This window comes from Mobula hypostoma, chromosome 1, assembly GCF_963921235.1.
Source record: "Mobula hypostoma chromosome 1, sMobHyp1.1, whole genome shotgun sequence".
Lineage (NCBI taxonomy): Eukaryota > Metazoa > Chordata > Chondrichthyes > Myliobatiformes > Myliobatidae > Mobula > Mobula hypostoma.
Genome location: NC_086097.1, coordinates 129,778,005 through 129,801,683, shown reverse-complemented (window position 1 = coordinate 129,801,683; position 23,679 = coordinate 129,778,005). Strand labels below are relative to the sequence as shown.

Here is a 23,679-nt window from a genome sequence, read left to right as displayed (position 1 = left end):
CCAGTGTTCTGTGTTGTATTATTTGCCTGTCATTTAAATCAAATGGTAAAACATTTCAGTCACTTTTTCCTTTGAATTGTTTTAGTTCATCAGCTCTTTCCTTCACTAACCCCATAACATTTGAGTCCCTGAGTAACTTTTTAAATGAATCCCTGCTTTGAATATGCTCAGTCACTGGTCATCTGGCCTCCTGAGTAAAAAACTTTCGAAGAATCAAGGATCTACTCTATTCACCGTATTAGAAATTTACCATGATGTGTTGGTGCGACACGTATCTAAAAGCTCCAACACTCAACAATTATAAAGAATAAAGAATTGTATAAAAATAAAGTTAGAGGTTAAAATACAGATTTAGAATAGAATTTGTAGAAATACACAAATACCAACATGGATTTACAAGTAATCAGCATTACAAGAAGTGTTTACAGTAATCAAAGTAATAGATAGAGGGGATTGGAAGAGATAACTAGAATCGTTGATCAGATTAACCACCTGAGGGAAGAAACTTTTAAAATAGTGCCAAAGTTTTGTTTTAATAGCCTTACAACACTTTCTAGAAGGGAGCTTTTGGAAAAATCAGCTTGCTGGGTGGGTAGTGTCTGTAATGACTTCTCCTGCCTGCTTCTTTGTCCCGGACAGATTCTGCAGTGACGGTAGACTGTAGCCAATGACCTTTTCTGCTGATCTGACAGTTCGCTGCGGTTTTTGTACATATTCTGAGAGGATGCTGCACCAAACCAGACATTTAATTGGTGATGTGAGGATGATCTTTGATGGCAGAGTAGGATTGCCACCAGGGTGTCCTGGGGAAGATGGAATTTTACCAACTGATGCAAGAAGCACATCCTCTGCTGAGCCTAATTTCATTGTCCTTTGATTCACTGTCTTCTAACTGAAGATACTTTTTCTTGTCTTTGTCCCAATGCCCAACTACATTTTGATAATGGTGTTGATAGGGGTCCCATCTTGTGGATGAGACATTAAGTCAAGGGCTGGTCGGCCTTTTAAGGAGGATGTTAAACAAATTGCATGAACATTTCCATTAGAGGTCCTTACTGGTGGATAATAATTACCCCTTAGCCAAGATAGCTCCTGATTACAGTGTTTCGACCCAATGTATCAACAGTTCTCTTTCACCCTATGGATGCTGCTCAACCCCACTTACAGATTGGCTGTTGCTCCAGATTCCAGCGTCTGCAGTCCTTCGGAGTCCCTGGCAGAAATAAAAGGTAAGGTTTTGTTGTGGAGTGGAATGAAGGGGAGATTTAAAGGAAAATGGTGGTGTCATCACATGGAAAGGGGACTGCTAGTGGGATGGGAAAAGGGATGAAGGGTGGGACAATAGATTGGGAAGAATAGCAGAATCCTTGTATGAAACCATTGAATTCAGTGTTGCCCAGAATGTTGTAATAAACCTAATTGGTTTGAGTGCTGTTTGAGCAATGCCAGAACATGAGGCACAAGACAGGGTGATGAGAATGGGAGGGTCATGGAAATGGAATGTGATACCCAACAGGACATCTTGGCCACACTTGTGTCTCTCAAAGGAATAGCCAGTCAGCTGAGATCAGAGAATACACACAACTTAGTTCCAAAGACGTCTAACAATATGGACAGTCAAGACATCCGGAGTTGTTATATGCAGAAATATGTATGGTGAGGTACAAGCATAATGAAAAAAATTGTTTGCGGCAGCATCATGGGCACGGGGATTCACGAAATGCACATTATCCAAGACTGAAGAAAAAGACTGCAAAACAAGACATTGATGCAAAAAAAAATCACTATCAGTGATAGATGATGTTAGTTCAAGAGGTGGTCGATTGTGTACTGCGCCTACATAGGACTAGCGTTGTGTAGATCGTTTGAAAAAAAAATGAATAGGAAAATAGCTGTTCCTGAAGATAATTGCGTGGGACTTTGGGCTTCATTAGACAGCTGGACAACACAAGTGCTGCTTCCTTGTCATGTCCAAGGAACTGTATTTAATCCGGAGGAAACTCCTGCAAACACGCAAGTACTCTTCCAGGACATCAGGGCTGAGTCGGAGAATGGGCAGGGTCGGGCGTGGCGTGGCGTGCGTGACGCTAACGCCGCCAATTAAGAGTACAGTACACAGAGAGCAACTTCGCTGTTCCACTGAACTGGTTGTGCAATGCTGGATTGAAAACCTCTCAAATTGTGGTATGGGATGCGTTGGGGGAGAAGGCGTGTGTTCGTTCTATGGGGTATCAAAATCTTGAAGGGAAGATAACGAAGTGAAGTCAGTCTAGCCCCAGATCAAGATCAAGAGGCTTGAATGTTGGTTTGGAAGATGGAGGGAAATACATACTTCTTGCCTGCACGTTGCCTCGAATCTCCTTGAACTGGGTTAACGGGTCCTGTTCTCGCTGGAGCGAGCGCTGTTCCAGACTCATCCAGCCCACGTTCAAGGCTGATTGTGAGCACTGTGGTGAGGAACTCTTACGAAGGCATGGCGTGAAGAGGAAGAGTAGGCAGTCGAGTCAGTGTGGGTGAAAGTGCGGGGAGAGTCTGCCCCGCTTCATTTTTTGATCCCTCTCTTTGGAAGAAATCTCTGGCGGTTGTCAGTTTAGTTAATACTTGTTGCAATGGTGTGGCCGTGCTTTATACACGGAACCGGGATGGGTTAACATGTATTTTTCCAACTGGGAATTGTGAGCAAATCAACGGGCTTGCAATGAAGCGAGATGGGAAAGGAAACGCTGATCTTTGTGCAGGAGGGAGGGAGTGTGCGATTTGCAAAAACTGATTTTGTTTGTAAATGCAAAGTGGCAGATTAGCGGAGACACGTGTGTGGTGCCGAGGGTTAAACGTGAGGTCCGTCCACAGAATCGAGTGCTGTTATCTGGAAAGAGTGACGGGGCTCTTCAAAAGGTTTTCGAAAATGCTTAAAAGGGATCGGTAAGGGTTGATTCGGGGAAAGTACTTGCGAAGAGGGGTTCACTGCCGTAAGAGAGTGGGATAGACGTAACGAAGTGTCCCCGACTGAATGATAGACTGAACGTGGAAGTCGCTACTGCTGTGGCACGGACGCTTTTAAGTTGGAGTGCGAGAGTGAAAGGAACAGAAAAGAGTTGGTTGCTAGGGTTCCCTGGAGAGGAATGGGAGCGAGCTGAGGCAGGCATAGAGCAGTTGGGCCGAACGGCCTGTGTGCTTGCAGTAAACCATTGTGTCACCATTCATTAAACAAACGAACCCTGACCTCGGGGGCTCAACTACGAGGGAGATCAAGTGATTTCTGGATTTTCGAGGGTCGATTGCGATCGCAGTTTGGGTTGGGGCGGGAGGGCGAACAACATAATCCTCTTGCCATTTCTTGCTCAGCTGGCTCGTGGAGAGGGGTGAGACCTGGGCAAAGAACGGTCGCTGTACGCAATGGAAACCATGTGTGAGCGCCACGTTCGACTGAAGCAACAGGTAAGGCTGTGGGAATCCGGGGCAACAGGTCACAGGGGGCGTTGAACGAGCTGGTACCGGGGTGGGGGGGGGGCGCTGGAGGTCAACTTCACTCCGAGCGCAGCAACGAGAGAGCGCTTCATGCACCACTCGGTTAGAGAGTGAAGAAGAGAAAATAAATCGGGATTGAAATTAACTTCAATATATCTCCCTCAGCCTGCGAAAGAAGGGCGAGTGCTTCAATAGACGCCGGACTGTGTCCACTTAAACTGCCAGGGATTTCTTTTGAAATATGATTTTCATTGAATAGAACTTATTTAACACGGGGAGTAGTTATCCGAAATCTCGTGTGCTCCTGTTTCTATATAAGGGAACGACACGCCTCTCCCGTCAAAACTCGGGGATCTAATCGTATACTTCTCCAAATGAGACGCCCTCTCCAACGCAGTGGTTTCGAACTCGGCGATCTGTGCTCGCTGAACGCCTCGTGAATAGGCGAACTAACTGGTTTGGCTCAAGTGAGATTGTTCTTGCAGTTTGTACCAGTCCTTTTATTTAATGCATTGTATTCTGAGTGCGCGCTCGTACCTTGACTCTCTCAGCCGATCAGAGCAAGCGAAGGTTTGTAATATCAAACAACATTCAATTATATCTACATCACACATCGTATTATTTGGGATCCTGCACTTGTTTCTGCTTGGGGATGATTGCGCGGTGTTTATTAGATTTCATTTGTACATTGGCGTTCTGTGTTGGTGTATGTGATTGTAGGTTGGCATTCTGGATACTGTATAGTTTGTGGGTTGGTATGCTGCCTTTGGCTTTCTGATGTATTTCTGCATTAGGAATATGGTTGTGTGTTATTGTTTGGGATTCCCTATCAGGGTTTTACTTGTTTACCTTGAGCTCTTCATTTTATCATGAATTTGTGAGTTGGGAGCTCTGTTCCGGTATCCTATAGGGTTACCATTTGAAGTCCTGCCTGGCACCGGTATCTTCAGTTCTGTAAAAGGTTTATGCAAATAATTTATTGCAACATTTTACTAAATTAGAATCCTATTTACTTGGAACTTTGAGCTCTCAGTTTAAAACAAAATACAAATCCAATTGAAATAGATGTCTGTTTGTTCTGTGTAAAAGATCAATTTGGCAGTTTGCATAATATACAAAAGCACTGTGAATGTGGAGGCTGTTGGTTTTGCAATGCATATTGCATCTCTATAATGTTGTATGACATTTGTATTGTTCATTGTTCCAATCATATTTCCAACTTTAATAACAATGGCTTTTGCTTAGTAAGTGCTTCCTTTGGCAGTGGCATTCTGAGATTATGAAAGGTACTATGGAAATTTTCCTTCGACTGGCATTCTGTTTAGTATGTTTTTCTCTTGAGCAGTTTTTGTTGTATATTGTAAGTGCAGTAGATCAGACTAGTTCTTTCCAACCGTGCGTTGTTGTCATGTTCTGGGAGTGAATCGGTGCATAGAAAACAATTTCATCCAATATTGCTAGTATTAGACATTTTGTGATACCTAAGGTAATACACACATGAGCTTGGATTAAGTAATCACTTCATGTAAACATCATAACCCTCTTGATTGCAGATCTATATGCAGGATCTTCATGTTACGAACATCCAAATCTGCTCTAATCTGCAATGATTGCAGATTTTGAGTATGCCTGTTACTGTCTTTATAACCTAGGACACCCACTTCCCTTTCCCCCATTCAGAGTCGCTAGTGTTTAGGCAAAGATGTGGAATCAAGCAATCTTACAACGCAGGAAGTGGCTTTTTTGGGCGGTCCGTCCACATCAGGTCTTTGGAAAAAGAACCTAATTTGTCCTACATTGCAGCAAATCTTTTCTTCGCGCAAGCTCACACGTCAATCTCAAATACTTGTCGGCTTGCATTCTTAAGGATCCTCTTGAACCTGATTACTCACTACTGCGGGCATTGTCTGCATGGACTTTACGGAGGCTTTTGACAAGGTCCCACATGATGGCTTGGCCCAGGTCATATGAGATCCAGGTGAGCTAGCCAACTGAATGCAAAATTGGTCTGGTGGAAGATGTTGGAGTGTAGTAGTGGAGGGTTGTTTGTCAGATTGGAGCTGTGGCCAGTGGTGTACAGAAGGGACTGGTGCTAGGGACCCTATTGTTTGTTGCATATATTAACTGTGGATGAGAATGTAGGTGGCATATCAGAACTAGGTTTAATTATCACCGGTATATATCATAAAATTTGTTGCTTTGCTGCAGCTGTATATTGCAATACATAGTAATAAGAACTATAAATTATAATAAGTATATATTTTTTTAAAATAAATCAGTAGTGCAAAAGAGAGGGGAAAAGTACTGTTCATAGGTTCATTGTCCATTAAGGTGTCTAATGGCAGAGGGGAAAAAGCTGCTCCTGAAATGTTAAGTGTGCGTCTTAAGGCTTCTGTACCTCCTCTTTGGTAGCAACGAGAAGAGTTTATGTCCTGGGTGATAGGTGCCACCTTTTTTTGAGGCATTGCCTTTTGAAGATGTCTAGGATGCTGAGTAGGCTAGTGCCCTTGATGGAGCTGGCTGAGTTTACAACTTTCTGCAGCTTTTTATGATCCTGTGCAGTGGCCCCTTCGTATCGGATGATATTGTAATCAGTTAGGCTCTTCACGGTACATGTGTAGAAAGTTAGTAGTGTCTTTGGTGACATGCCTATTCTCCTCAAACTCCGAATGAAATATAGCTATGGTCATGCCTTCTTTGTAGCTGCATTGATATGTTGGGCCCAGGATAGATCTTCAGAGATGTTGACACCCGGGAACTTGAAAATAATCACCCTTTCCACTGCAGATCCTTTGATGAAGACTCTACTTGCTACCCTTCCTGAAGTCCACAATTAATTCCTTGTTCTTACCTACATTGAGTGCAAGATTGTTGCTGTGACACCACTCAACCAGCTGATCTACCTTGCTCCTGTATGCGGCCTCGTCACCATCTGAAATTCTGCCAACAATAGTTGTGACATCGGCAAATTTATAGAGCCATTTAAGCTGTGCCCAGCAACACAGTTGTGGGTGTGGACAGAGTAGAGCAGTGGGCCAGGCACACATCCTTGAGATGCACAGTGTTGATTGTCATCAGGGAGGAGATGTTATTTCCAATCCATACAGATTGTGGTTTTCCAGTGAGGAAGTCAAGGAAGTTGCAGAGTGATGTCCAGAGGCCCAGGGTTTGGAGCTTTTTGATTCGAACTGAGGCTATGATTGTGTTGAACACTGAGCTGTGGTCAATAAACAGCAGCCTAACATAAATATTATTACTATCCCAGTGATCCAAGCCCACGTAGAAGTCCAATGAGATTTCATGCACTGTATACCTACTGCGGCAATAAGAAAATTGCAGTGAGCCTAGATCCTGTTACGTACCCCGTAACTGGGTTGCCAAACCAGCAGAAATGGATCACTCAGTTGGAGTCTGGATTACGAGAACTAAGAAAGTTTTATTAAAGAAACAAGCAACACAGTAATCAAAAGGATAATAAATGCAACAGTTCAGCAATGATAAACACACATGTGCACAGAATTAAGATAACAGCATCAATCAAGCTCTATCGTTGTCTAGAGGTAAATGACCAAATTTCAAAGTGACACAAAAGTTCAGTCCAATTTAGTTCAGTTCGCAGTAATCGTTGCCATGGCGATGGACAACGTGGGGGGAGAGAGAGAGAGAGAACGGGAACGACCGATCATTCAGACACGGCTTCCACTCACAGACCAGCGATATTGCTCACAAGCAGCTTTCGGGCAGGTCCTTGGTGATGTCACCTGAGGTCACCGACTGTGACCCCTCCTCCAGATGCGGTCGATCCTCTACAGTGAACCCAGCACCCAAGCGAGGGTGGACACACACCGGGTTCCCACTGATCGTACCTTTCCACCCTGTGCATTTAAGGTCCGGTACTTCCCACCGACTCGTGAGAGGCGCACCGCTTCCAGGGTCTCGTTACCTCGGGTGTCGTGTGTGTCCTGCCTTAGCGAACCTGTCCCTTTTTATCCCCCTGCTGGGGTATCGCTTGTCCATCACTTCAAACAGTTCAGGGTTCAAAGGGGGGAGCCGCTCCAGACAGCTCTCTCTCCCCCGTCCCTTCATTACACATCTCCAGACGCTGCTCCATTGTTCCTTATCTCTCCTTCCCCTGAGGACAGGTGGCAGACCACTTGCTGATGTCACTGATGCTAACCCAGGCCAGCAAACATCTTAATTTTATGTGTATTCTCGTCACAATCCTTAGGCGGGAATTGATTTTAGCCATGATTAACCTCTCAAAGAAATTCATCAGAGTGGATGTGAGTGCCACTGGGTGTAAGTTGTTGAGGCTGTTCTTCTTGTGCATTGGTATAACTAATTAGTAAGTTTGTGGATGACATCGACATTCCTCTTGTGTTGGGCAGTGAAGAAGGTTGTCTAAAGATGATACAAAGATTGGTGGAGGGGCAGGTAGCGTTGGGGAAACAGGTACGATGCAGAAGGACTTAGATTAGGAGAATGGGCAAGAAAGTGACAAATGAAACACGATGTTGGAAAATGCATGGCCATGCACTTTGGTAGTACAAATAAATATGCGGTCTATTTTCTAAATGAGGAGAAAGTCCAAAAATCTGAGATGCAAAGGGACTTGGGAGTCCTTGTGCAGAACACCCTGAAGGTTAACTTGCAGGTTGAGTTGGTGGTAAGGAAGGCAGATGCCATGTTAGCATTCATTTCAAGAGGTCTAGAATACAAGAGCAAGGATGTGATGCTGAGGCTTTTTTAAGGCACTGGTGTGGCCTCACCTTGAGTATTGGATGAACAGTTTTGGGCTCCTCATCTTAGAAAAGATGTGCTGGCATTGGAGAAGGTCCAGTGGAGATTCACAAGGATGATTCCAGGAATGAAAGGGTTATCATATGAGGAATGTTTGATGGCTCTGGATCTGAACTCACTGGAATTCAGAAGGATGAGGGTGGGATCTCTTTGAAACCTTTTGAATGTTGTAAGGCCTAGACAGAGTTGATGTGGAAAGGATATTTCCCGTGGTGGGAGGGTCTAGGACAAGAGGGCAATGCTTCAGGATAGAGGGGCGCCCTTTCAAAACAGAGTGCAGAGAAATTTCTTCAGCCAAAGGGTGGTGAATTTTTGGAATTTGTTGCTACATGCAGCTGTGGAGGCCAGGACTTTGGGTGTATTTAAGGCAGAGATTGATAGGTTCTTGATTGGACATGACATCAAAGGAAGAAGGCCAGGAACTGGGGTTGTGGAGGAGGAAAAATAAAGGATCAGCCATGATTGAATGGCGGAGCAGACTTGATGGGCCAGATGGCCTAATTCTGCTCCTACGTCTTATGGTCTTATGGTCTAAAGTGACCACAGAATTTAAATCAAATGGGGAAGGGAATAGCAGATGGAAATCTAACTAAAACAAGTGTGAAATGATGTACTTTGGAATGCTAAACCAGTGCAGGATGTACATGGGACTCTTGAGGAGAGTTGTAGAATAGAGAGACTTTAGGGGTACCTTTATAACTCCAACAAATCCTATATGAATCTTGTCATCCTCGCCAAAATGTTGTGCTCAAAATTACAGAAAGAGGATTAGCATAGGTTGGGGCTCTGGTTCGGCAATTTGTAGTCCAGTGTGTTTTACATCTGTCGTATGTATCTGTACTAATTAACTAGCTGTAATTAAGATCTAAAATAATTAACTAATTACTAATCTGTAGCTGGCCGGCTGGTGGTGTAGTGGCATCAGCGCCGGACTTCGGAGCGAAGGCTCCCGAGTTTGAATCCAGTCGGCTGCCCAGGCACGCTTTCCATCCGTGCTGGGTTGAGCATCGAGCTAGCAACTCGGCCTCGTAAAAATAAGAAAGCCTGCTAAAAAGAAAAATTCCATCATGACGGTGTCCTGATGACTCCACTCGGAGTTAAGGGCTTTCTCTTTCTCAATCTGTAGCTAATTAACCCATCGGTGCATCTTTTGCCGTCTCAGCTGCATTTCCGATTTAGGGAAACTTTGGGTTACGGACAGTTCTCAAAGCCCTCCAGTTTCTATTACTCACAGTCTCCCACCTGCTTAAAAGGGATAGTTCTCTTACTCAGAAGATGATCAGGTAAATTTCTGTGATCTGACATTGATCCCAAGGGTGACACATGAGAGTTTCAACCTGTGTTGGCAGTTCGTTGTAAGCCTGTGAGCTACATGTAGGCTGAGATATACGGTACGTCCAGGCTTGAGGGAAACACACAACCATGCAGCTGATCGTGTACTCATAACATAATTCCTTACAACATAGAATAGGGCGACGACCCATCAGAGTCTATGTGGATTCACACAAGCAATCCCTTCCCCAGCAATTTGCCCTGTAATCCATTCTCCTCACATTCCCTGTAACTATCCTCTCACTACACACAGGGAACCATTTAGCGGCCAATTAACCAGTCAATTCACGTAGATATGGGAGGAAACCTGAGAACCTGGAGAAATCGCACTAGGGAAAATACGTAAATGTCACACAGACAGCACCAGCAGCCAGGGTTAAATCTGGGTAACTGGAGGTACAAGACAACAGTCTGCTCACCGCATCATTGTGTTGCCCAACATCAATTTACTCACAAATAGTCAGCTTAACAAGCAGAGGAAAGAAAGGAATAGCAACTTTTTTGCAGTTTATTTGCATCAGGAACTTAGAAAAAAAGCCATGGAGTAATACAGCATGGAAATAGGCCTTTTGACCAAACTCACCCATGACAACTGCAGTGCTTACTAGCTAGCTTCCTACATCCCAAGAAATATAGTCCTAGCCTGTTCAACCTCTCCCAATAGCTCAAACCTTCAAGCCCTAGCAGCATCTGTTTAAATCAGGGGTCCCCAACCTTTTTTGCACCGCGGACCGGTTTAATATTGACAATATTCTTGCGGACCGGCCGACCGGGAGTGGGGGGGTGGGTGTTCAAATAGGGTTAAACTCACCTCCACATGATGTCTTTTACAGTTAGGGTTGCCAACTTTCTCACTCACAAATAAGGGACAAAAGTAGCAGTCAAATCCCGGGCTCTTTACCCCAGGAAAGCCTGCCATGACCATGAAGCCTTGCGCGGGCACCTGTGTGTGCATGCGTGACGTGCGCATGTAATGTGCGTATTCGCGTACATGCCGATTTCCCCCCCCCCACAGATTGGTTTTGCCTTCATCTTCCGGACTATACTGTACATACATTACTTGTACTTTATCTAGGCTGTGTATTTATCATATCATTCCTGCTTTTACTATATGTTAGTGTTATTTATTTTCGGTTTTATGTGTTATTTGGTATGTATTGGTAGGTTACTTTTTGGATCTGGGAATGCTCAAAAATTTGTCCCATATAAATTAATGGTAATTGCTTCTTCGTTTCACTCCATTTTGGCATGAAAGGTTTCATAGGAACGCTCTACCTTAGCGGGGGAAATACGGGACAAAGGCGGTCCCGTATGGGAGAAACTAATTTAGCCCAATTTATAGGATGTCCCGGCATATACGGGACAGTTGGCGACCCTATGTTCAAGTTCAACAGTGCGTGGTGTTAGGTAAACGGCAACAATGAATATCAACTGAGACAGGTTATATAAAAATAACCAAACATTTATTAAACACGGATAAATGATAAGGAAAAAAAAAACAAACAAGAACTTTAACCGGAAGTTAACAGATATGCAGCCGTTCACCAACTCGCCACTCGGCTCTGGTTCTTAAAGCATTAAATGCGAAAACAGTTCTTAAAGCGATGCAGTCAGATATAGTTCTTAAAGTGATAACTTCGAAAGTCCAACAGATTTACAAGTTCAATTGGGAGAGACTTCTCTGGAGAAGGATTTCTTCACAGACGCAACTTTACTGCTGGTTCTGTCCACAGGATTCACGATGCCGAAAATAAACAGTTTAAATCAACTGACCTTAAATTCCTTTAGAGAGAGAGCACCTTTTTGCATGAACTCCTTGCTCTTTTTGGCAAGAGATATCTCTGATGCAGGTTGCTACTCCAACGAAGACTCAATAAGGTTGATCCTTTATTAAACTGCCACCAACGATGCCACTCCTCTCTATCCCTCGATCCTGCACTTCAATAAATTCTTCACTCTTCCTTCTAATGTTGGAATTGAATAAATCAACACATCTAGCAAAAATTTGCAGTTCGATAATATGGTATCTTGCAACAGAATGCACACTCCGTTTTAAAAATGAAACTGCGTCACAAAAAACAAACACGCAACAGAAACGGAGATACAACACATTCTACCTGGAAATCTACAAACTCAAAAACCCACTGCGTCACCTGGGTCAACCCTTATATAGTCATGGGTTAAATGTCATCACGTGACCTCACATCGGCGGGAAAATCACATCAGGTGACCTCCAAAAGACCATTACATCATTCTCACAAAAAAAAACACAGCCCCATCTCCTTGAGCATGTAACAGTGGCAGGGAATGAGGAAAGGTGCAGCTGACTCATATCATTTCCTCATGGCCCGGTGGCTGGGGACCGCTGGTTTAAATCTTCACTGAAGTTTTTCTCTAGTTTAATGATGTCTTCCCTAACAGGCTGACCATATCTGTTCACAATACTCTGACTCACCAATTATATGCTTCAACTTAGTGTTGTAGTACTGATGGAATTTCCAAATGTCCACTTTGTCTTATAGTCTCATTGCCATTTTATGCAGTTCCAGGTAAATTATTTCAGTCAAGGTCCCAGTCAGAGTTTTGTCTAAAAAAAACTGGTGTGATTTCTGTGCCTTTTGAGTTGCATTCTTTTTTAAATTTTCACAGACCCATTTTCAATTTGCCCTGTTGCCTTTGAGACATAAGTTATGTACACCAAGCCAAGTTTATGCTAGCTCTCTGCTGGTTCTCCCACAATGGTTCACTTTGTAGATCCCAAATCAAATGTCATCTCTTCAGATTTGTCCTTTTTACCCATCTTTCTGTGTCTCCCTATTACTGCTCAACTTTATTACTTGCCCAAGTTGTAGCATTGCTAAACCCCTTGTTAGTAAGTCCAGCCTATTTACATTAGGAAGTAATCACAGGTCCTAAAGCTGGCCCAGGAGGACATTCCAAAATTCACAGGGCTCTGGGAGTTAACATAACGAGAACATTTCACTAATTCACTAAGTGAGGAACTCATGGGGTATTAAGATTAGGATGCAAAGAAATACTGTTTGAGTCCAAGTAAACAGTGTTGACCTGTAATATTCTCTGTCACTTTCCCTCCATAAACACTGCCTTCCTGCTTGAATTCCGCCAGCAGTTTGTCGTGATTCCAGCATCTGCAGTCTCTTATATCTCCCTTTCTCCTGGGTTCCTCAGCTGTGTTCAAGGAGATTTCCTGACCATCCCAGTGAGATGGTAAACTTACTTTTTCAGTTAGAACAGGAGTTCACAACCATTTTATGCCCATGGACCAATACCATTAAGTATTGGGTTCGTGGACCCCAGGTTGGAAAGCACTGAGTTAGAAGAAGGACTAAGATTTGGAGTCTATTTGACAATTTCTTGTGTGTTAAATTACCTGTGGAGCCATTAAACACTCCCTTCCTGTTTGAAATCATACACATTGTCCTGAGACATATTTTCCTGGAACTAACTTGAAAGAAGGACATAGCAGAGTGAATCAATAGCGCAGTTAGGAAGCTGCCTTGTGCATTAGAAGCACTTACTGAAAATACATGCAGCGATAGAATGACCTCGGCAGGCAGCAGTGAATGGTTAATGTACAAGACATTTGAAATAAGCTCATTAACTCCAGTAGGCAAAGGAAGTTAATGAATCTGACTGGGCTGTGTGGGATATTCGAGGATGATATTTGTATTGGGAATTGCTCTTTTACATTTAGGCTTTTTAAAAAAAATTGTAATGCTATCATTGTGGTAAGGGATCATTGCAGGGAAGAGGAAAAATGATTAATCATTATCTGAGAGTTGCTAAGTTGATTTTTTTAAAGTGTGCTGAAGAAGGTTTTGATTTCTCTCTCGTTTATCAATGTCATTACCGTTGCAAATTTTTTGTTAAATCCCCAAACAATTGAGTCTGCGACAGGCCATCTTCAATGATTCTGGCCCTGATTAAAATTATGGATAATGTAATAATGCTGTGTTTTGCTCATGAGCAGTCTTGGTAGTTTGCAAGTTCTCAATCAGTGGCTGCTCTTTCTTTGAGATGTAGGAATAGCATAGCAGATAACCATGAAAACACAGACAGAGGGTTTATATCAGAGAAGACTCGTGTATGTGTGTGTGTATGTGTATAATAAATGAATACAGTTTTTTTAAAAACGCAAACATGAGGAATGCTTCTGCAGATGCTGGAATTTCAAGCAACACACACCAAAGTTGCTGGTGAATGCAGCAGGCCAGGCAGCATCTCTAGGAAGAGGTACAGTCGACGTTTCGGGCCGAGACCCTTCGTCAGGACTAACTGAAGGAAGAGCTAGTAAGAGATTTGAAAGTGGGAGGGGGAGATCCAAAATGATAGGAGAAGACAGGAGGGGGAGGGATGGAGCCAAGAGCTGGACAGGTGATAGGCAAAAGGGGTATGAGACGATCATGGGACAGGAGGCCCAGGGAGAAGGAAAAGGGGGAGGGGGGAAAATCCCAGAGGATGGGCAAGGGGTATAGTAAAAGGGACAGAGGGAGAAAAAGGAGAGAGAGAGAAAGAATGTGTGTATATAAATAAATAACGGATGGGGTATGAGGGGGAAGTGGGATATTAGCGGAAGTTAGAGAAGTCAATGTTCATGCCATCAGGTTGGAGGCTACCCAGAGGGAATATAAGGTGTTGTTCCTCCAACCTGAGTGTGGCTTCATCTTGACAGTAGAAGAGGCCGTGGATAGACATATCAGAATGGGAATGGGATGTCGAATTAGAATGTGTGGCCACTGGGAGATCCTGCTTTCTCTGGCGGACAGAGCCTAGGTGTTCAGCAAAACAATCTCCCAGTCTGCGTCGGGTCTCGTCAATATATAGACGGCCACATCGGGAGCACCGGACACAGTATGTCACCCCAGCTGAATCACAGGTGAAGTGTTGCCTCACCTGGAAGGACTGTCTGGGACCCTGAATGGTGGTAAGGGAGGAAGTGTAAGGGCATGTGTAGCACTTGTTCCGCTTACAAGGATAAGTGCCAGGAGGATCAGTGGGGAGGGATGGGGGGGGGGCGAATGGACAAGGGAGTCGCGTAGGGAGTGATCCCTGTGGAAAGCAGAGAGCAGGGGCGGGGGAGGGAAAGATGTGCTTAGTGGTGAGATCCCGTTGGAGGTGGCGGAAGTTACGGAGAATAATATGTTGGACCCAGAGGCTAGTGGGGTGGTAGGTGAGGACCAGGGGAACCCTATTCCTAGTGGGGTGGCGGGAGGATGGAGTGAGAGCAGATGTGCGTGAAATGGGGGAGATGCGTTTGACAGCAGAGTTGATGGTGGAGGAAGGGAAGCCCCTTTCTTTAAAAAAGGAGGACATCTCCTTCGTCCTGGAATGAAAAGCCTCATCCTGAGAGCAGATGAGGCGGAGACGGAGGAATTGCGAGAAGGGGATGGCGTTTCTGCAAGAGACAGGGTGAGAAGAGAAGTAGTCCAGATAGCTGTGAGAGTCAGTAGGCTTATAGTGGACATCAGTAGATAAGCTGTCTCCAGAGATAGAGACAAAAGATCTAGAAAGGGGAGGGAGGTGTTGGAAATGGACCAGGTAAACTTGAGGGCAGGGTGAAAGTTGGAGGCAAAGTTAATGAAGTCAACGAGCTCAGCGTGCGTGCAGGAAGCAGCACCAATGCAGTCGTCCGATGTAGCGAAGGAAAAGTGGGGGACAGATACCAGGATAGGTTTGGAACATAGATTGTTCCACAAACCCAACGAAAAGGCAGGCAAAGCTAGGACCCATACGGGTGCCCATAGCTACACCTTTAGTTTGGAGGAAGTGGGAGGAGCCAAAGGAGAAATTATTAAGAGTAAGGACTAATTCCACTAGATGGAGCAGAGTGGTGGTAGAGGGGAACTGATTAGGTCTGGAATCCAAAAAGAAACGTAGAGCTTTGAGACCTTCCTGATGGGGGTTGGAAGTATATAGGGGCTGGACAGCCATGGTGAAAGTAAAGTGGTGGGGGCCAGGGAACTTAAAATCATCAAAAAGTTTAAGAGCGTGAGAAGTGTCACGAACATAGGTAGGAAGGGATTGAACAAGGGGGGATAAAACTGTGTCGAGGTATGCAGAAACGAGTTCGGTGGGGCAGGAGCAAGCTGAGACAATAGGTCGGCCAGGACAGGCAGGTTTGTGGATCTTGGATAGGAGGTAGAAACGAGAAGTGCGAGATGTGGGAACTATAAGGTTGGTAGCAGTGGATGGGAGCTCTCCTGAGCGGATAAAGTCAGTGATGGTGTGGGAGACAATGGCCTGGTGCTCCTTAGTGGGGTCACGATCGAGGGGTAAATAAGAGGGGGCATCCGCGAGTTGTCGCTGTGCCTCGGCAAGGTAGAGGTCAGTATGCCAGACTACAACAGCACCCCCCTTATTGGCGGGTTTAATAGTAAGGTTAGGATTAGAGCGGAGGGAGTAGAGAGCAGAGTGTTCGGAAGGAGTAAGGTTGGAATGGGAACAAGGTGCGGTGAAGTCGAGACGGTTGATGTCCCATCAGCAGATAGCAATAAAGAGATCCAGAGCAGGCAGAAAACCAGAGCGGGCTCTTCCTTCAGTTAGTCCTGACGAAGGGTCTCAGCCTGAAACGTCAACTGTACCTCTTCCTAGAGATGCTGCCTGGCCTGCTGCGTTCACCAGCAACTTTGATGTGTATTGCTTGAATACAGTTTTGCAAGTTTGAATCATGTTCTTGTGTGAAGGTTGTAGAGTCTGGGTTGCTAGTTTTATGACTGGGTGGCATTCAGGTCTGTTGTTGTTGGAGTAGTCCTGAGGGCTCTAATCTTCCCGATCAGTACAAATACCAATGCCAGGATGGCATTTATTGACTATAGCTCAGTGTTTATAGCCCGTCATTCCTACAGTTCTGAACGAAAAGCTCCAGAACCTGGGTCTCTGTAGCTCCCTCTGCAATTGGATCCTCAACTACCTAACTGGAAGACCACAGTCTGCTTGGGTCAGAAATAACATCTCCACCTACCTCACTGACAATCAACACTGGCACACCTCATGGACGTGTGCTTGGCCCACTGCTCTACGTCTTTACATCCATGACCGTGTGTCTAGGCACAGCTCAAGTGCCATTTACAAATTTGCTGATAATGCAACTATTGATGGCAGAATTTCAGATGGTGACAAGAAGGCTTACAGGAGCAACATATATCAGCTGGTTGAGTGATTCAGCAGCAACCTTACACTCAACGTCAGTAAGACCAGATTGATTGTGGACTTCAAAAAGGGTAAGATGAAGGTACACACACAGTCCTCATAAAGGATCAAAAGTGGGAAGAGTGAGCATCTTCAAGTTCGTGGGTATCAGTATCTCTGAGGATCTGTCCTGGACCTAACATATGCAACTATAAAGAAGGCACGACAGCAGCTATATTTCTTTAAAAGTTTAAGGAGACTTGGGATGTCAATAAAGACACTCACAAATTTCTACAGATGTACTGTGGAGAGCATTCTTATTGGCTACGTCATTGTCTGGTATGATAGGTGGGGACTCAGCTCTCACCTGTGACTCCCCGTAGCTGTTTGCATGTGACAGTGGCCACACCCTGGGCAACGGCTTTGACAAGCCGGCTAAACCAGGTGAGGGTAGCCGACAGGTCTCAAACCCTCGGGTGAGGTAGGGAGATGTCTATCCCAGCATGTGAAGACAGTCTCCAGCAGATTGAGCAGACGAGACCAGTGGAAGGTTCAACGGTCAAGAAGGCAGTCTCTGCAAGCGTCGTGGAACGTGTAGAGCAGGACAAGACACAGGAGATGTCCTGAACATCCACTGCGCCTCGTCCCATCTCCAGCCGTCTCGACTCTTGTCTTGCCACTGGATCCAGATGGGAATTGGGAAGAGAGAGTGAGGCTGACGCTGCGCAACTCTCCCTCACTTAAATCCAAATCATGCACTAGTCTCGACACCGTCAATGGTGTCAAGGTCTTCATCGACGACGATGATGGACGAACGGGGGGGGTGGTGGGGGCTACTGCACAAGATCGAAATAAGCTTCAGACAGTTGTAAGCTTAGTCAGCTCCATCGTGGGCACTAGCCTCTGTAGTATCCTTTGTCTCCACCACATCTGTTCCCAGGTAGAGGCTTCCCTTTTCAGGACATCAGAGATGTCCTCCTCCTTCAATGAAAGGGGTTTTCCTTCCTCCACCATTGATGCTGCCCTCACTCATATCTCCAATTCCCAGACATCCACCCTAATCCCATCTTCCTGCTGTCATAACAGGGATACAGTTCCTCTTGTCCTCACCTACCACCCCATGAGCCTTTGCACCCAACACATCATCCTCCACAATTTTTGCCATTTTCAATGGGATCCTACCACCAAATGCCTCTTTCCCTCTTCGCTTTCTGCAGGATTCATTCTTTCCGTGATTCACTTGTCCGTTCATTCTTCCCCACTAAGCTCCCTCCCGGCACTTATCCCTGCCAGTGGAAGAAGTGCTTCAGCTGCCTATCCACCTCCTCCCTCACCTTCATTCAGGACCCCAGACAGCCCTTCCAGTTGAGGCACACTTCACCTTTGAATCTGTTAGGGCCGTCTACTATATCAGGTGCTCCCAATACGGCTTCCTCCAGTGAGACCTGATGTAGATTGGAGGACCACTTTATCGAGCACCTTTGCTCCATTCACGAAAAGCCATAGCATCTGTCATACACCTGGCCCTGGCACACCTGGAAAACAAGGGGATTTGAGTCAGAATGCTGTCCATGGATTTTAGTTCAGCATTCAATAATATTGCCCCACAGAGTTTGCTGACTAAATGCCTACTCCTCATCTAAATACAGAACTGTGCAACGGGGTGTTGGACTTGCTAACCAACAGCCTTCCGATAGTCAGGGTGCACAATCGTTTCTCCTTCCCCATCATTCTCAACTGGGTGTCCCCCCCCCCCCAGGGTTGTGTGCTGAGCCCATTGCTATACACTCTGCTCACACATGACTGCAAGCTACACACCTGAGTAATCACATTGTCAGATCTGTCGATGACATTAGTAGGGCTCATCACCAACAACGATGAGATGCAAACAGAGAGGAGACGGAAGAGCTCAAAGCCTGATGCCAGACAAATAACCACTTCCTCAATGTCACCAAGACAAAGGAGATGGTTATCAACTTAAGGAATACTTGTACCACTCCCACACTTCTTTACATTGATGGCACAGCAGCGGGGACTGTGAGCAAATTTGAAATCCTGGGAGAGCACATCTCGCACAACCTCTCATGGTCCCTAAACACATTCAACACAATAAGGAACACTCACTAACACCTCCATCGCCTGAGGAGGCTGAAGAGAGCTGGACTATGCATGTCTGTACACAATCCTTCTACAGATTGCCAGTAGAGAGCATCTTAACGTATTGCAATATCTTGTGGTACAGAAACTGCACTGTAGCAGGCAGGAAGGCAGGCTCTAAAATGGGTCGTCAAAACTGCTCCATGCATCATGGGCACCAGCCTAATCGCCATCAAAGAGGTATATACAGAAAAGGAAAGGAAAGGTACGTCGCATCTGGAGTTTCTCCGGTTAGCGGACGATTTCCCTCCACGTCCCTCTGACGTAGTGAGGAACCATGTACGAGGCAAGTTACAGCAGTGGTTTGTCATTGTCTTCTGCCAGGTGAGTTTCCAAAGAGATCACCAGCTCATAGCCCAGCATGGATGGGAAGCATGCAGGAGAGCCGGCTGGATTCGAACTCGGGACCTTACCGATGCCACAATGCCACTACGCCACCAGCTGGATCATATATATAGAAAGGTGCTGGAAAAAGACCAGTTATATCATGAAGGATCCCGCACACCCTGTTCATGGACTGTTTGTCCCATTCCCATCAGGGAGGAATCTACGACAGAAACTCTTGTGTTTTTGTGTTGCTGACATTGATGGAGAAGTTGTTGCCATGACATGAGGTTCTCTATCTCCTTCCCCATCATTATTCCAATTCATCATCATTATTGAGTTAACGGCCCACCATAGTACCATCATCTACAAACCGATAGATGGAGCTGGAGCAGGTTATGGCCATGCAGTCATGATTGTACAGGGAATAGAATAGAGGCTAAGGATGCAGCCTTGTGGGGCAAGAGTGTTACACATAATCATGACAGAAATGTTGCTGCCTGTCCTTACTGATTGAAGTTCGTTGGTCATAAGTCAAGGATCCAGAAACAAAGTGATGTCCTAGGTCTGGGAGTTTGAAAATGAGTTTACTTGTAATAATAGTGTTAAAAACAGAGCTATACTCAATAAGCAATTGTCTGATGCTCCAGAGATAAATATAGGACAAGGGAAATGGCTTTTGTCATAGACCTGTTTAGGTGGTAGATGAGTTGCAATGGAGGCTGAAGTGAATGCATGCCATAACCAAACTCTCAGAGCTCTACATGCTGATGGACATTGGAACCAACAGGGGGTACTCATTAAGTCACGATACCTTGGTTTTTCTGAGGTACTGTGATGATAGTTTCATTAAGATGGTGGTGCACTCAGATGCACTGGCCTCTCCAGGCCTAACCAAGGGTGTTTTTGTCAATGTTGGCAAGACAACGCTGGACATTAAGAACTTCAGTTCTGCAGGTTTACCCTATCAGCACATTCCTTGTTAGCAGAGGAGCTGGACTTGGTGCAGACTGTTTTGCTGCCTGCTACAGAAAGGCATCAGGGTTAGCTCATGAAGTGGTGTGCAGTCTTAACAGTGTGTGATTGTTTTGGACGACTTTCTTGTGATCACAAGACACTGTTTATTGGAGAAACAGATGGTGGGGGAGCTGCGTGACCTTGGTTGTAGCGAGGACTAGGCCTCATGCCGCAGGCTTGCCTGCTGCAGCTGTCAAGATGGAAAGATGTCAGAGGTGATCTGGCGCAGCATTGATGCTGTACTGGGGGCTGACCCCTTCTGTCGGTACTACTCTCCAGTGCTCGCTTAGTGGAAAACGAACTGGATTGAGTGCAGGCGTTGGTCTGCAGATTGCTGAGGGGTTGTTCTTGCCGACAACAAACGTGCAGCATCAATTTACAGGGCAGGGACTTGGGCCATATATTATTTTTGTGTGACTGTATTTTACTGCTATCTTATATGTGCTTTATGCTGTGTATCACTGTTGGTATGGAGGAATGCTGTTTTCTTTAGCTATATTCTTGAATATTCATGTATGGTTGAATGATAATTAAATTTGAACTAGTGGTCTTCCTAAAGCTAGTTTGAACCTTACATTGAAGCAAGGAAAGGATAAATATGTCTCCATCTACCTCCTCCAATTGCGTTTCAAAGGATCTCAGGACACTGCAAGTGACATCATCTCTTTGTGTGTTTGCTGTCCTGAAAACTGATTTTATGTCTGCAGTGATAAACTGTGGGTTCATGTGCATTGGAAACTGTTTCAGTGCATCAATTTAGCACAAAGGATAAGCATTAATAGAATGCAGATTATGGTGCCACATGTACAGAGAAAGTGAAATGCAGGCAGACAATAAAGTGCAAGGGCCACAATGAAATACGTTTGTATATTGTGATGTCACGACACCATCTTATTTAACAAGAGGTCCATTCAATAGTCTTATTCTCAAATTGTAGAAGAAAGGCCCAGAGAGACTTTCCAAAGAAGCTTTTTGTATGACGCATGGCTCCGGGGTGGAACACCTAATGGGTTTTTTCCCCCTCACTTTTCCTTGCTCAGTAGGGGTTTTCTCCCCCTCCTTTTTGTCACCAAAATTTTTTCAATCTTTAAAACAATGTTTTTTTTCTTGAGACATTGTAAGTGTTGCCTACTTCGATGTACTCTTGTTAATTTTGGATAATAATAATAAAAAGATTTGAAGAGAGAAAAAATGTATTGTGATGTCGTGGCACCATCTTATTTAACAGGAGGTCCATTTAATAGTCTTATTCTCAGGTTGTAGAAGAAGGGCACAGAGAGACTTTCCAAAGTACTCACACGTGCCCATTCCCTCAAGCACCCCATGTCTCATCTACAGCACAGTCTAGAGATCCCATGTAGGAGCAAGTCAAGGAGCTTTCCCTCAGAGTCCAGGCATTGCCTGAAAAGACCACTTGTGGCACATAATGTATGACCTGGTAAATGCGTCATGGGTCTATTGGGTGGCCACGTTTTAGCTTGCATTCGCTTTGACTTTGACTCACAGTTTGCTAAAGTTATGTGCTCAGGTGCTTGGGGGAATTGGGAATGTGCAGTGTATGGTGTAAGGCAGAGTGATATTTCAGGTACCTGGTTAATGGTCTGTTCTTTTGGATCGATCCCTTAAATCAGCAAAGTAATGCCAGAACAACGTGGGAAGAAAGCATCAATGATTTAACCACAAATGTCATGGAACATTAGAAAGATCAATTTAACAAGGGTTGGCATTCTAGGGACATTTTATTTCCCTTTTGTAAATGATGCCAATAAATTGAATGAAGTACAACGTGACTTTAATGTACTCAGAAATAATGTTCAGATTGTCATCCAAATCTGTCCCACAGCTGTCTGCAGATAATTTATTCAGAACATTGTAACCTTGTGTGTGCAGCTTAAACTTATTTTTTGATACTTTGCAGTCAGAATTTGCTTTACGACATTTTATGCACGCTGCACTATTGCTTCCTAGGAAAGAGGGGCGTGGACAGAGGCAGGCAAGTGAAATGTTTTGATTATTCTGTTTGAAAGCACAAGGGCTTCATTGCATTGCTGGAAGTTGAATCCTTCAGTAAGGCTGTGTTCTACATATCCAGCTTGCAAGGCTCCACTGAGATTTTTTGTGCCTCAAAAAAAAGCACAGTCTGGTTGACACCCAAAAAAATGCTGGAGGAGCTCAGCAAGGCCAGCAGTATCTATGGAGAGCAATAAACAATTAACGTTTCAGGCTGAGACTCTTCATGGGGAGCAGAAAGGAAAGGGGACAGAAGCCAGGATTTGGAGGTGGGGTGAAGGATGTCAGTGATAGGTGAAGATGGATGGGTGCGGGAGGGAGGATGAAGTAGGAAGCAGGATATCTATACCTTCCCTCACACTTCCTCCCTCACCACCATTCAGGGTTCCAACAGTCCCTCCAAGTGAGCCAACACTTGACCTATGAGTCTGTTGGGGTCATCTATTGTAGCAGGTGCTCCTGGTGTCTCCTCTACATTTGTGAGACTATATGCAGATTGGGGGACTAGTTCATCAAGCACCTTTGCTCTGTCCACCATAGAAGACAGAAGCTCCCAGTGTCTACCCATTTCAATTTCACTTCCCATTCTCATTTTGACCTCCTGCCATGATGAGGCCAAACTCAGGTTGCAGGAGCAACACCTCATTTTCAGTCTGGCTGGAGGATGCAGTCCAACTTGATGGCGTGAACATCGATTTCTCTAACTTCTGGTAATTACTCACACCTCCCCCTTCTCTCTTTGTGCATTCCTCATTCTGATTACCTTCTTATCCCTTCTCTTCTCCACATTCCTCTGGTTCCCCTCCCCCTTCCCTTTCTTCCATGGTCCATAAGACATAGGAGCAGAATTAAGCCATTTGGCCCATCGAGTCTGCCCTGCCATTTCATCATGGCTGATCCATTTCCCTCTCAGGCCCATCTCCTGCCTTCTCCCCGTATCCTTTCATGCCCTGACTAACCAAGAATCTATCAACCTCTGCCTTAAATATTCTCAATGACACAGCCTCCACAGCTGCCTGTGGCAAAGAATTCCACAGCTTCACCACTCTCAGGCTAAAGAAATTCCTCTTCATCTCCATTCTAAATGGACGTCCTTCTATTCTGAGTGTGTCCTCTGGTCTTCTGTCCTCTCCTATTAAATTCCTTCTTCCACCTATCACCTCCCAGCTTCCTGCTTCATTCCACGCCCCCCCCCCAACCCACCCACCTTCCTCTCACCTCTCTAATCTATCATTGGCCATCTTTCACGCCTTCCCCTCAACCCTGCTTCCATATTCTGGCTTCTTAGCCCTTCCTTTCTAGTCCTTGTCAAGAGTCTCGGCCCAAATGCTGGTTCCTCCAGCATTTCCTGTGAGTTGCTAAAGACTTCCAGCATCTGTAAAAATTTTTTGTGTTTACGATCAGACTAGTACTAAGGTTTGT

At 45.0% G+C, this 23,679-nt stretch overlaps 1 protein-coding gene across 2 annotated transcripts in view; it reads left to right on the top strand.

Annotated features, from left to right (window-relative positions):
- Positions 1–2,141: 2,141 nt before the first annotated feature.
- LOC134340476 (potassium voltage-gated channel subfamily G member 2-like) overlaps positions 2,142–23,679 on the top strand; it is an 83,287-nt gene continuing 61,749 nt past the window's right edge. The window contains exons 1-2 of one of the 2 annotated variants that reach the window (XM_063037815.1): positions 2,142–2,184; positions 3,346–3,438. The gene's annotated coding sequence lies outside the window, so the exon portion shown is untranslated. Of the gene's footprint in view, positions 2,185–3,345; positions 3,439–3,990; positions 4,039–23,679 lie in introns of those variants that run through there. The other variant, XM_063037876.1, reaches the window with a different exon arrangement.